Genomic DNA, 13462 nt, shown 5'->3' on the forward strand with positions numbered 1-13462 from the left:
TGCTACTACAGTTAATGGTATGTGCTACCATGTTTTCATCTCAAAATCCCCAGTTTTTATAATGAATTCAACAATTGCTCTTTTATACTGCTTCATTATTATTTTATTAATTTGTATCACCTCCATTTTTTCTTCCTGATGTATGTGCTATGTATCTGTCGACAGGTTCCAGCTGCTTGCAAGCATCTGTATGAGAAACACAGGTCTATTTATGGTCGTGATCTTGACACCACTCTCAAGAATTTTGGTGTTGGTTTGAAGCAAATGCATTCGCAGCGCATGGCAGCTTTGCTTATTGACATAGATGCAGCAAAGAAAGAAGGTGATGGTCCTAGTGTGCATTTCCCAAACAGAGGTGGAGTTGAAGATGAAAATATGGACGGTCTTGTGACGACATGATGATGAAGGTACTTCCAATCATGATGATGAAGAAATCCCGTGGTGATTACGAAGAAGCAGACAACGACGAGTTTGTTGTCGAAGCAAGGGCTCTTGTCATGGACTCACGCACACTCGTCGTGGATATGCCGCAATCTCTATTGTTCTGTTGGATTCTTCTCTTGGTGGAGATGTTCTTTGGTGAACAGGTTTCTGTTGACAGCCCTGTGATGTCACCTACAAACTCACCATTTGCTCGTATACCGGAGGGTATATCTGCAGAAGCTTGGAATAGAGCCCCTGACCCTCCATCAATGGAGCTATTCTCTCAGGATCCAGATGGAGTTGTTGTGTCTGAAGATCAAATCACTATTCATGCAGAAGAAATTACTCCGCCTGCTGATGTTCCTTCTGTAGTGAAGCTTGACGACACATGTAAGCTTGACGACACATTTTGCTTTATTTATGTGTTGTAATTGTAGTTTTTTGATCGTCTAACTATCTGTTCTTTTTTACTAGCTTCTGAGCAGCCTAAAGTTATGGAGGCTACAACACCACCCATACCATCCAGGGGATCTTTGAAGATCACTTGGGCGAGAACGTGTCACCGCAACATCCTACAAACACAGGTCATTTTTGCCTAAGCAAGTTTTTTTCATCTTTCATTGTTCATGTTTACTAAGTTTTGAAAGTTTTATTAGGTGCAGATATTTCAGTTATTAAGAGAGCTAAACTTTTTGCTGCCGATGGCAAACTAAGTCTGATTGCTGGTATTCCTTTAAATGTGGGCTCAACTGTTCTTGTGGCTGAAAGAAGCCCTTCTCCTTCTGGTATTCCTTGAGCTTAAAATGTTCATTTGCTGCATTTTCATTTTTTTGTTGCTACATTATGTATACTGTTTTGGCTACTTTACATAATAATTGTTGCTACATTCCTTCTTTTTGTTTAAATGTTTATTTTTAGTACTCACTTGCTTTTCACAGCATAAAATGGTTTTTGTCTGTGTTTTTCTGCTTCAGATGTTGCTGCAGATGTTGTCACCAAAGATGCTAGTACTGGTGCTAAAACTGTTGAAAAGAAAACTAGGTACAAGAGGGCTGCCAAGGGTGAACTCTCACCTCCGAAGCTGAAGAAGATTAAGGTCTCTCAAGATGTTGTGCGTAAGTACGACAAATATGTTTCACATGGACGGAAATTCAAGAGGAAGAAGAAGAATGAAGTGCCGTGAGTCCTCCGTGTCATTTTTGTGTTATTTTTTGCTGCATGGGTTTTGTGTTTCATCTTACCCTTTTTCCTTCATTCTTTGTAAATAAAAGTGTTTGTTGGTTTTCCATTCTTTGCGACAAAGAGTTTTACGAAGATTGGTCGATTCTTTTGCTCGTACAAGTCCTTCATTGGAGCTCTTCGTCACGCCAATATTTGAGCAACGTAGTGATGGCGGTTTGGACAGAGAAGTTCAATCATGCGGCAAAAGCAAGTCTTTGAGAAGAATCCCCGAAATCACAAGAGATATGCTTTCTCTCCGTACTTTGCGGTGAGTAATTTATTGCATTTTTCTCTTCCAAGCTTGTCCAATGTTATCACTTGTTTCATCATCTTTTATTGTTTTCCAAACATACAGGAAAAGCTTGCTGTAGAAACCTCTACTTTTGACCCTGCCTCTGTCATGAAAGAGTTCAAAATTGCATGTAGCAAATTCAAAATTCTGAAAGATGACATGGTGAGTTTTTCATGTGTGTTCTTGTTTCTGTGAGCAATTTCAAGGTTTCTCATGCATGTATAACTTCTTCATTCTTAAATTATCTCTCTGTTTGTATGTAGCTTTACCTGCCCATTGTACAAGCCGATCAACTTGGATTGTATCTTTGCATCAACTTCTTTGTGCAAGCAATTTCACATTTTTGATTCAATGATGCCAGAGAATGGTGTGAGCAGCTTAGCAAAAGCGACAAACAACTTGGTAGCAATTTCCACCTTTTTTCTTAATGTTTTGCTTCAACTATTTTTGTCCTTACTATCCCATGCTGTTTGTTTTTTCCAAAGTTCTCCAACTTCGTCCGGACTGCAAACGAGTCCAAAGTTTCATGGGTTGACTTTGGGAAATTCAAGGAAACCACACCTGACCATCCACAGCAAGACACTTTGTAAGTTTGCTTCACTGTTTTTTGACAATTAAATGATACATTCATAATGTTTCTCTGCTTCTTTTCCTCTTTTTACTTTGTTTTTCACCATTTTTTTTGGTTGATGCAGGTATGACTGTGGATTCTACAGCATTCTTTACATGGAGCACTTCAATGGGAAAGTCATGCCAAATTTCGAGAATGATGTAGTTCCAGATTTTCGAAGGTTGCTCGCAGCAAGCCTAATCGACAACAGGGATAACCAGAGTGATGATGTCGACGTGATAATGAACGAGGATTTGCGGCGAGGATAGTTTAGCTTTTTGTTCAAAACACATGGTGTTGCTGCCTTTTGTAACTGTAACCATGTACTGGAACATGGAGTAGAACTAGGCTTCTGGTGATGGTTCTATATGTTGGACCTGTTAGTTGAATGATCAGTTCTTTTTATGTTTTCTCAGTACAATCTACCAGATATAAGTTTAATGTTGGCTCTGGAATATGGATGATGTTTTGAGTTTTTAAGTATGACAAGTATTCTCATGTTTTATGGTCTTTTCCAGTAGCATTCTCTTTTTACTTGCTACATAAGTTGATTTTGTTTGCTGTAAATACATAACCCACTTTGCTACCATGCTCATATATTTTTGCTGTCAATTTACCTGTGGTACATGCACTTCCGTCATTTTTAAGTGTTGCTTCATACAAAGAGTTTATGTCCCTGACAATGTAATAAACAAGTTTTGCTTCAAACCAAATGTTACCTAACCTTTTATTTTTCAACATGCATGCTGCAAGCAATTAGGTTGAGCTTTTCCATTTTCTACTATGATGCAAACACGATGATACAATAAAATGCTTCAATGCTTGAACCATCAAGAAGTTGTCAATTCAAATGATCCCTTTTGTGTCCCCAGTATGACAAATATAGTATGTTCCTGACTGGAATTAATTTGTTGCTGCAAACTCATATCTATTATGCTGTTTTCACAAGCTAAAAGTGCTGCATCTGCATCTGTTTGTTGCTGCAATTTTTGTCCAGTATCATTTTACACTATCCAGGTTACAAAATAAATATAAGACAGCCTGGGGTAGAAAATCAACAATGTAGCATCTGTAACATTTTATCAACATTTGTAACTTTGTATACTATAATTGTAAGCATCTGTAACATATCTCAACATTTTTCAGAATTAAATGTATAATTCCTCGCTGAAGCAATCTATAACGTCAAATCTGCTCCCGCTTGCATTGCATCTTCTCTAGCCAAAGCAATTTTCATGTACTTGCAATCCTTTACAGATATGTGATCTTCATCACCACAGAATGGGCACTTCTTCCTGTACTTCCTCTTTGTTTTTGGCTCTTTTGGTGTTTTAGGTTCACTTTGCTTCTTCCTTCTCTTCTCATTTGCCTCATCCCGCAGCTCGACCAATGTCTTCCTCCGCTTTTCTGTTATCTTTGGGCGACCTTTTGGCTTCGTACGTGGAGGATTCTTCACCTGGTGACTTGCGGTACCATCTCTGTTGTTGTTTTTTCTTGTGGAGCTTGAGGTTTTTCTTGTCTCTGGTCCTCACTCTGTCTATCTTTGATAACCTTCTCCTTCTGTTGCACTTGACCTTTTGCTTTCAGCATTGTAGCAACAACTTTGCTTGCTTCGTCAACAATGCGGGATCTGACAACATATGTATCATCATCGAAGCATGCGTCGAGATGCCAAGCTGGTTCATCTTTACGCACAGTGAGTTGTACTTGAGTGTGTTACTTGCTGGGACACCAAATCTGATTGTATTTGTCCCGGGTTCGGGGGGCATGTGTTGTTGCTGCTTTGCAGACCACCTTTCAAGCATATATCTTCCTGGTATTTGCTTGCACATTGAGGTGCACCATCACCCTAATGATATGTGGGCATATTAAACCACACATCTCAAACATGTTGCATCCACATGTGTACAATCCTTCTTCAGGGTTAACTGCAACCCGATAAGTTTTCACATCAAGGTCTTGATTTGGAACAAGATCAAAACATAAGCCTTCTGCCTCTACATGGATAGGGTAAAATCTTGTTGAACTCTGAACCATTTTTTGGAACCTGTCGAAGACTTCCCTTGTGTAAAATTTCAATGCCTGTTCTTCAATCTTTGTCATGCTTGCATTTTGTTTTTGTCACAAATGTAATTAGTAAATGCTCCGGTAATAATAAAACAATGCTACATATTCATTAGGGGACAATGTATAAGTGTTGTGTAGCATGGAAGAGTCTCACCTGCCCCAAAGCTTTGCTGTCGTCGTCTCCATTGTGAAGCCCGCATTGTCTTCACGATCCAACATCAAATTCTGGCACAACTCATACTGCTGCACGAAATTCCACACGGAGTCACTAGGGCGAACCAATGTCTTGAAGTATGAGTTAAGGCCTTCCGATCTTCCAGTTGTGCTTGTGAATGGGAAAAAACTTTTCTGAAGTAAACTGGTGCCCATGTCTTTCTGCTCTTCCACATATTATTGAGGTGGTTGTTCTCTGCCATGTCGAAGCTTATGACATATGCTGCCACAGAATTCAAACTCCTCAATAGTATCGATTCCATATATGCATGAGTAAAATGCATCTGCAAATGGATGGCCTTCTCCCAAATTTGGACCAAGCTTTTTCCTTGCTAGGTGCAGCACATGGTAGCAGCGGCATCGTGTCTTGAATTTGGAAATACCTTGTCAATTGCGAGTAGCCATAGCCTGGTCCTGGTCTGTCATTATATGATACGGGTGCATACGATTCATTGCGAGCATCCACCTTTCAAATACCCACTTAAATGTTTCTGTTGTTTCATCAGGTAGCAAAGCACAACCTAGAACAATCGTATGTGTGTGGTTATTTATTCCCACGATTGGAGCAAAAGGAAGATTATACTTGTTGGTGCAAAAGGTTGTGTCGAAGAAAACACCGAGTCCTTGTACTTGGGGTATAGTGCTCTGGTCCTTCCATCCACCCGAGAATAATCCTCGTGACATTGTTTGAATCAACTTGTGTGTCATAAAAGAAATTTGGACTTTCTGCTTTCCTGCGTTCAAAGTACTCAATCACCATGCTCATATCACGCTGTGATACTTCCTCTCGCAGCATTGTCCTTATGTTAGATACATCTCTCTTCACGTAGCCTAGTGTCCTTGGGTCGCCACCATGCACACTTCCTAGACAACCCATTATCTCGAGGCGGTTGTAATGTTTTGATTATGTAGCGTCTGTAGGAATTGGAAATCTTCTTACGGGACTTTCCTGTGTGATCTGTAGTAGCGTCGCCTCCTCGCTAGCTTCACCATTGGGTGGGTGTGATCTTCTTTAAAAACATTGTGAGACCAATGGCCATTCCGCTTCCCAACAACCATATGTGCTTTACAGTCACATCGAAGCAAAATATTACGCTGCTTTGATTCGTTCACGTCCATCTCGAACCAGCTTGTTTGCTTCTTGACTTTTGCTCACCAATGTTGCTCATATCAATGAAGCTTCTTTTACTTTTGCGGCAGCTTCTTTGCTTCTCATGAAGCATTCTTACATTAATTTCTTTGGTTTACCGGTATGCACACACTCAAACACTCTGCTCGATTGTGTCCTTTGGCACTCCTCGTGCCGTGCTATACTTGGTGTTTCCAATGCGTGTGCCGAAACCAAGCTTCCACGCATAGTCATTGTATACTTGTTTTGCTACTTCAAGGTCATCGAACATCATCCCAACAAATGGAACCACAGTGTGAACAAATTTCTTCACCATCTTCTTCGGCAACATTGGAAGCACACTGCACTTAGCATGTACTATTTGGTCCAGGAACAAATTTTGCTGCATCATTCCCATCTTGATCAGCACCATCATAACCATGTTTGCGCTGGCTTGTTGAGGTCAAAACCTTGAAGGATCTGTCGGCAACAAACCCCTGTCGACATAACATGAATTGTTGTTATAGTCTTGTAGCTAGAAGCAACTTTTACGTAGCAATATGCAGTCCAAAATCCAGACTACCTCTGCACACTTTTTCTTGTTGAACTTTTTTTTGAGAAGCATAAATGACCAACTATATATGATGAAGAATATGTGCAGCACTATATTTGTAGCAATAATTTTATATGCAGCATCATTGCTGCATGAGCACAAATATTTCTTAATACAAAGGCCAATTCCATCACGTGTAGCAATTTTCATCACCTGGCTACACGGTTACTAGGTCTACAAGTTTTTTTGCAGCATAGAAGCAAACTGCAGCAGCAGAACTCGTGGATATTCGAGAGAGAAGAACTCACCGATGCACTGGTTGGTCATCTTCGGGTTACGGTTGAAAAACACCGGAGGGTTGTTGAATCTTCCATGGATGGGTTGCTGCAACGGCTCTCCTGCTCTGGCGTTCGCCGTATCTGCCGCAGCTCGCCGGCGAGGACCCTGGTTAGATCCAGAGCTTGAAGCAACAATTGGCGGTGGGACTAGGTGGTTCTTATGGCCTGGAGGAGGGTACAGCACGGATCGGAGCAGATGCGCCATGGATCACGCGGCGGAGGTTGCTGCAGGGGCTTGTCTCCGGCGGTTGCCGCGCGGCCGTCGCCGATCTTGGGAGAGCTTGGCGCCCGAGAGGAGAGGTTGGCGACGGGGGAAGCTGATTTAGCTGTTTTGCTGCAATTCGCAAGTTTTTGCTGCCCGGCAGCAAAAGCGGGACAATGTCTTAATTCCGACCAGATCGTACGGTGGAGGTTGTTCCATCCAACGGCTGGCGACCCGGGGGCTGGGAAATCAGATCCCCCGGGGGACGCCCAGCAGTTTCCTATAAAATAAGCCTGATATGTTCTTCACCGTTGGAAAGCGTACAACTTTCTTTCCTTCTACTTGCAGAGAACTCAAGATTTACCTTAGTTGTCAGGATGCTAAGATACTAAATGGCTTCATGAACTAAAGGTAAATATTATTAACTCTAATCCTCTATCAAATGATAGTGCATATAAATATAACCCGACTGGCAATCAGGGCCAACTCTATATTATTCGGGGCCCTAGAGAAAAGTTCATAAAATGGGCCCTAGTGCCTAAAATATATGTATGCAAAATGAGATATATGGACATATATGTCCTACTTTCACTTGCAATAATTAAAAAAATTAAATGTAAGTACATATTTTCAGTCTAAAATGCCAATAAAAATTGCACTTTAGTAACATCATATTAGAGGAAAAAATCAAAAAAGATAATCCCTCAGATCTATAATAAGTGTCATGGTTTTAGTTCATGAATTAAATCACGACACTTATTATGGATCGGAGGGAGTAACAAAATATAACTATGCTCCATCAATAATTATGTTTTAGTGATTCACAAAAAAGCTTCCGCTCATTCCTAGATGTAAAATCATTAAGGACAATATGAAAATCATTGTCCAAGATATCCTCCTCAATACAACACATAGCCAAACCATTCAATATTTCAATCTAAACACTAATCAATAATGGACAAAATCAGCCAAGCAAGCTGGAGGCTTCCGATCGGCGATGGACCGGTGGCCTATGAGCCGCGATGGGTCCCCGATGGATAGATCTGTGTGCCCGCGTGCGTGGTGCGTTTGTGTTAGAGCATCTCCACTCGTCCCCCCGAGGAGGCCCCCGGCGAGCGTTTTTTCCATCCGGACGGCGAAATTCGGCCCAGTCGCGCCCCCGGTTCCTCGTTTTCGTCCGGATTTGGGCCTAAATTCATCCGGCGATCCCACGCCCCCGGCCCCAGGGAGCTCTCGGGGACTCCGGACGAGTGAAAAGCGGGGAAGGGCCCGATCTGTCGGTGACTCGACGCACGAACCCCACCGCCACGTCGCTCAAAATCTCCCCCACCCCTCGTATCTCTCTCGCCGCCGGCACCACCCCGCCGGCTTGTTGCCCAGATTGCGCCGCCACTCCTGTGGTGACCCGGCATACCACTGCATGGTGTAGTATGCAAGTCTGATATAACACCAATGAAACACCATTCCACTAGTATTATATCGCTCAGAGTGGTACAACAGAAACATATGCGGGTCCAAGGCATGTCTATAGAATTACAACATTGACTCTGTTACATAAGATCAGCACAACCTCCTACTTTACAATGAGGTAAAACGACAAATAAACTCCAGAAGAACGACTCGTAGTCTAATCCTATCACGAACTCTATTTGAAGAGTATTTAACTAGCTAGAGAGGCTAAGCATAGATTCTAGCTAAGTAGGAGCTAGGTTTAGGAAGCTAGTTCCCTTCTATGGCTAAACTAGGTTTTCTCCTTGTTGGATGTGGTATCTTACTCCTCTGACAGGGTCCTGTCTCTTGAAGTAGTTGTTGACTCCTCGGCCTTTGAGTTGCACTGTAGATCCTCCTTCGATGCCTCCATATCTAAGCAGGGGATTTAAGAGTGGGATGAGTACGAGCGTACTCAACAAGTTCATTATAGAAAAGAGGTGTTTAATGCACTAGCTACGACATTAGACCAGAAAGTCTAATACCAATGCAGGTTTTCATAACCATTTCTTCAAAAGGTTGCTTTTATTCAGAAGAACTATGTCCGTCAGCCTTCACCGGTTTACTAGAACTTCATGGAGCTCCTTTCCGGCAGCGTTCGCAGTTCCATATCCCGGAACAGGGAGTGACAGGTCACGATTCATTACACTCTGCAGAGGTGTGTTGCTTTACCCATAAGAGATCTTAACCTTGGTGCCAACCGAGCACGTTACCCGTCCACACTTCCTTTGGTGTGAGGCCCGGTATAAGGTCATAGCCAATCATATTCCTCCGCTACCTCATACACCCACCCTTTGCTGCAAACTCCGACCCTGGGTCCTCGCCGGTGCTCTTATACCAATTAAGGACGGCCCCCGACCACGACAACAGTTCAGGTCTCTACCATGAACTCCTTCGGCCGTGCAGCAACCCATCATAGACCGCAATAACCGTGGGGACTTCATCGGGACCCCCACCCTACCACTTGTCCTCTCTTGGATCAAGGGTACCACTTGTCATCTCTTGGATCAAGGGTCTACGGTAAAGCGCATCCGTTGATGTACAAGAGGTGGAAATACAATTGACTATTCCGTCCCACTCCAGATCTTATGGTTAACACGGGTATTACGGCACAAGAATCACTGGACGACATTTGTTGTTTAATCCTAGATGGATATAAACCCTTGCAATGGAACCTCCACCATATCAACACAATCCATGGTTCCATTGCCCACCACATAGTCATATTCATAGTTATGAAAATAGTGGTTTTGGTTTTTTATGCAATAGTGATAAACATAGTACTTTGCAAGTAATTTGATAAAGATACTCAAATGACATGAGCAAGCGATGAACTTGCCTTTCTTGACTGCAAGATTATGCAGGCAAGGTCTTCGATACGCAATAACTCCAAATTCTGAAATAGCATCATCGTCCGGTAAGGACGATGTTTAAAAGAACTGGCAAGATGCTATAATGCATAGTATGAGATGCAATCGCCCCAAGCGTAACATAACCCCAATGATTTAGGATTAATGAGTTGTATTGATTTGTTTAGAATGTGTTGCACTTTTAGAGTGGTGTAACAAACAAGGTTATTATTAGGGTTTGGTTAGTTTGATATCATATACAAGTAGTGTAATACATCATAATAATAATACTAACACACAATGGAATAGTAGTTGGCATAAGGTTAACATGTAAAGAACAATGGTTAGGTTTAGTACTATAAGACATGGTTAATGATTACTTGTTATATATTTCAAAATAATAACTTTTGAAGAACATGTTTCTTAATGAACAAGAAATACTACAAATCGGACTTTTTGTTTCTAGGGTTTATGATTGGATTCATTGAGTAAGGAATAGTTGGTTCCTAAACAAAAGAGTTCTTTCTACTCTAGTACTTGTAGGGTTTAATTGAATAAGAGCATATGAGGTAAAGTATGACATATGATTGCTACTAGGGTTGATCACAATGGGGTGATACTAAGTATTGGTACCTATAGTGGATGGCATGCAAATTATCAAGTTAGGGTTTATCATTACTGGATCATATAAGGTCTATTCAAAATGAAGACATGAAATGATAACTTCATGTATATTTGGCTTGTTCTATATTAGTAGATCATGAGTATGCATTTATTTGTGGCATAGTATAGATCTATAAGTAAGGTTAAATCCATATGATCTTATTTCATAGGTTCCTAGGATTTTTGAGTTTCACATAAAATTATAGAGTTGGGATTTTACTCCTAATGGAATTAGAGTTTTGGACATGATACCATTAGGGTTTCTAATAATAATTTGTTTAATAAGGTTCAACTTTAAGAAACAACTTCTAAGTTCAAGTTAATAATGGTTTCAACATTTTTCTTATTTTATTTAACTTTTAGAGAAAATAATAATCAGGGTTTATACAATTTAGGGTTTAAATACTAATAATGATAATATTAATAATAAAATTACTTCTAGTATTTTCTTTAATTCCTAATATTATTTAGGAGTTATAAAACAACATATATTTATTTGAAAAGTTTGTTTAGTATTTGTGGAGAGAACATTTTATAGTTTTTAAAATCATAATCGAATAATGATACTAGCTTACACTAATACAGATATGCTACGTATTCTAATTTGATCAACTTGGTTAGGACACACGTACACGCTAGGGGATTATTATAAAATTTTAGAGCTAATTGGGCCAATTAGCAACACATACGCACACTAGCTAGCTGATTCATTGTTGGGCTAAAGCGGATCGGTTCTAGACTTCTAGTAGCACAAACATACGCACGCGATCGAGTCGCATACGTACACATACGAGTCCAGCTCAGCACGCCTCTCTCGCTCGTTTTCATCTCACATACTAGCACGATTGCCCTCTTGGAGATGCGGTGCTGCTGCCGCGCCGCCGGCTGGCGTCTTGGCCGTCACTAGTCGCTTCCGGCGCCGCCGCACGCCGTCGTGGCTCCGTCCTCCTCTCCTCTTCCGAACCCCCACCGTCGCCCCTCTCTTCGTTCACGTGCGCGCGCCCGCGCGGCAAACCCTAGCCCGTGGTTGGCTTGGTCGCCGCCGGCCGCTACCGGCTCTGGCGCCCCTGACTGCTTCCCTTCGTCCACCACGACGCCTCGACATTCTTCCGCGACCACCTCCCGAACCCTCGCTCGACTTGGCCGTGCTCGGCCACCCGCTGGCCTCCCCGATGGTGTGTTGCTGCTGCTGCCTCTTGGGATGGCCGTGGCCTCCCGCATCTCGATGCGGTGGTAAGTCTGGTTGGCCCCTCCTTCGTCTACACATCTTACAAGCTCGGCTACAGCCACGATTATAACTCCGGTTAGGTAATTTCAGGTATGGCCTAGTTCTCCCCTGTCCTCTCGTTTTCGATGATGAATTGGCCCTGGTCGGGTAGTTGATATATTCGTAGAAGATATACATGTGGTGGTGATCACTTATTCATCACAATCTAATGAGCAGAGAACATGATTTGGTACTATGTGCTGGCTAGGTTCAGGGGTATTTCCCTGTGAGATTTTTGGTGATGTGGATGCTTTCCTTCACATGTACTAGGTTTGTGGTACAGAGAATAGGGTGTCCTGCTGGTGATGTTCTGGGTTAGGTTCTAATTTTTATTTAAGTAGATCACATATTCGATTAAATACAGATGAGTATAACTAATGTCATACATCTACTGGTGTTCATAAAAATAGAAGACATGATCTTTTTGGTCTAGAAATCTGGTAAAACTATTCCCAGATGCTGTCACACATAATAAGCTCTCTAAGTAATTTGGTTATGTGTATACACACAAATTTAACTCAACCAATATGTATGTGAGGTCTGAAAGTGAGTACACATAAGGAATAGGTATCGGAATAAAGCATGTTAGCATTTTAAATGTGTGTTGGATCAATTGCTTGGTCAAAAGCATGAGAATAAATGATCCATTACTTTCCCACTTGCTGACATGCATGCTATTGGTGCTTAGTTAGCTTTTATTGATTAAATATAGATTTCTTGTTATATACATGTTTTAAGACAGCTGCTTGTGAACTGATAGTTGGAGGTGGTATCCTGTGTTGGTTGACTAGAATATGGCTGGAATATCACTACTACTTGTATAATACTTGGTTGGCCAGAGATTATTTCCTGTACCCAAGTTGATTCCTGTAGTATGTTGATTAGGTACTGGCGGCTCTATTGGTTTGCTACATATTGGTGATGCCCCTGATTCACTTCTGGTTGAATTTAAACAGCTAGATAAATGTATGGTTACTTACTAATTGGTTGTGTTAGTGGGGTATTGAGATGCATTCATGGACTGCTGCTTATGTATGGATGCTTTATATTGATACTACTGTCTATGATTAAAAGATTATGCTGCTGGCATGTTATTTGCTTGTAGCTGTCTAATATGATGAATAAATGTTAGCAATGATTCCTTGTTGGAACTAGGAAAATGATTTGAATTTATTTGGTATGATTTGCAAGTGCGGCTACTTGTTGGAGTTGTACTGTCCACATGACAGTTGGTAATTGGAGAAATTCAGTTATATTTTGGTGTACCTTATTGGTGAATTCTCATATACGAGGATGCAACTATTGTTGCACATGGCGATGAGTTCTTTGGAGGGTTTACTTGTGAGCTTATACTCCTGTTTATAGTGCTCTTCTTCTTTGTTGAGGATTACTAGATCATGTGCATGCATGATCCGGTCATGTTTTTGTGGGATTTGGAAATAGAGCGTGAGTAGGTGGCCTTAGCTGGTTGCCACTGCTTTGTTCACAAAAAATATGATAAGTTCGGATACTTTACTTGTTGGTTAGTTTGTGGCTTGCCGCTTGTGTGCGAATGAATCTTTGCACCCTCCTTGAATATTTTCTATGTGTTAGATATTAAGTCGAGAAGAACAGATCCTTGGTTGATTTCTTTGTCTAGCTTTGTGATGCAAAGGCTGAGGCAAAATC

At 41.4% G+C, this 13462-nt stretch overlaps 2 long non-coding RNA genes across 2 annotated transcripts; both read left to right on the plus strand.

The window, feature by feature from the left end:
- Window positions 1-1860: 1860 nt before the first annotated feature.
- On the plus strand, window positions 1861-2227 carry LOC139837682 (uncharacterized). The gene is made up of 3 exons (XR_011754301.1): window positions 1861-1912; window positions 2000-2098; window positions 2200-2227. It is a non-coding gene; the product is annotated as an uncharacterized lncRNA (long non-coding RNA).
- A 9017-nt stretch (window positions 2228-11244) lies between these two features.
- On the plus strand, window positions 11245-13059 carry LOC127344260 (uncharacterized). The gene is made up of 2 exons (XR_007877870.2): window positions 11245-11845; window positions 12680-13059. It is a non-coding gene; the product is annotated as an uncharacterized lncRNA (long non-coding RNA).
- Window positions 13060-13462: the final 403 nt, after the last annotated feature.

This window comes from Lolium perenne, chromosome 3 (assembly GCF_019359855.2).
Source record: "Lolium perenne isolate Kyuss_39 chromosome 3, Kyuss_2.0, whole genome shotgun sequence".
Lineage (NCBI taxonomy): Eukaryota > Viridiplantae > Streptophyta > Magnoliopsida > Poales > Poaceae > Lolium > Lolium perenne.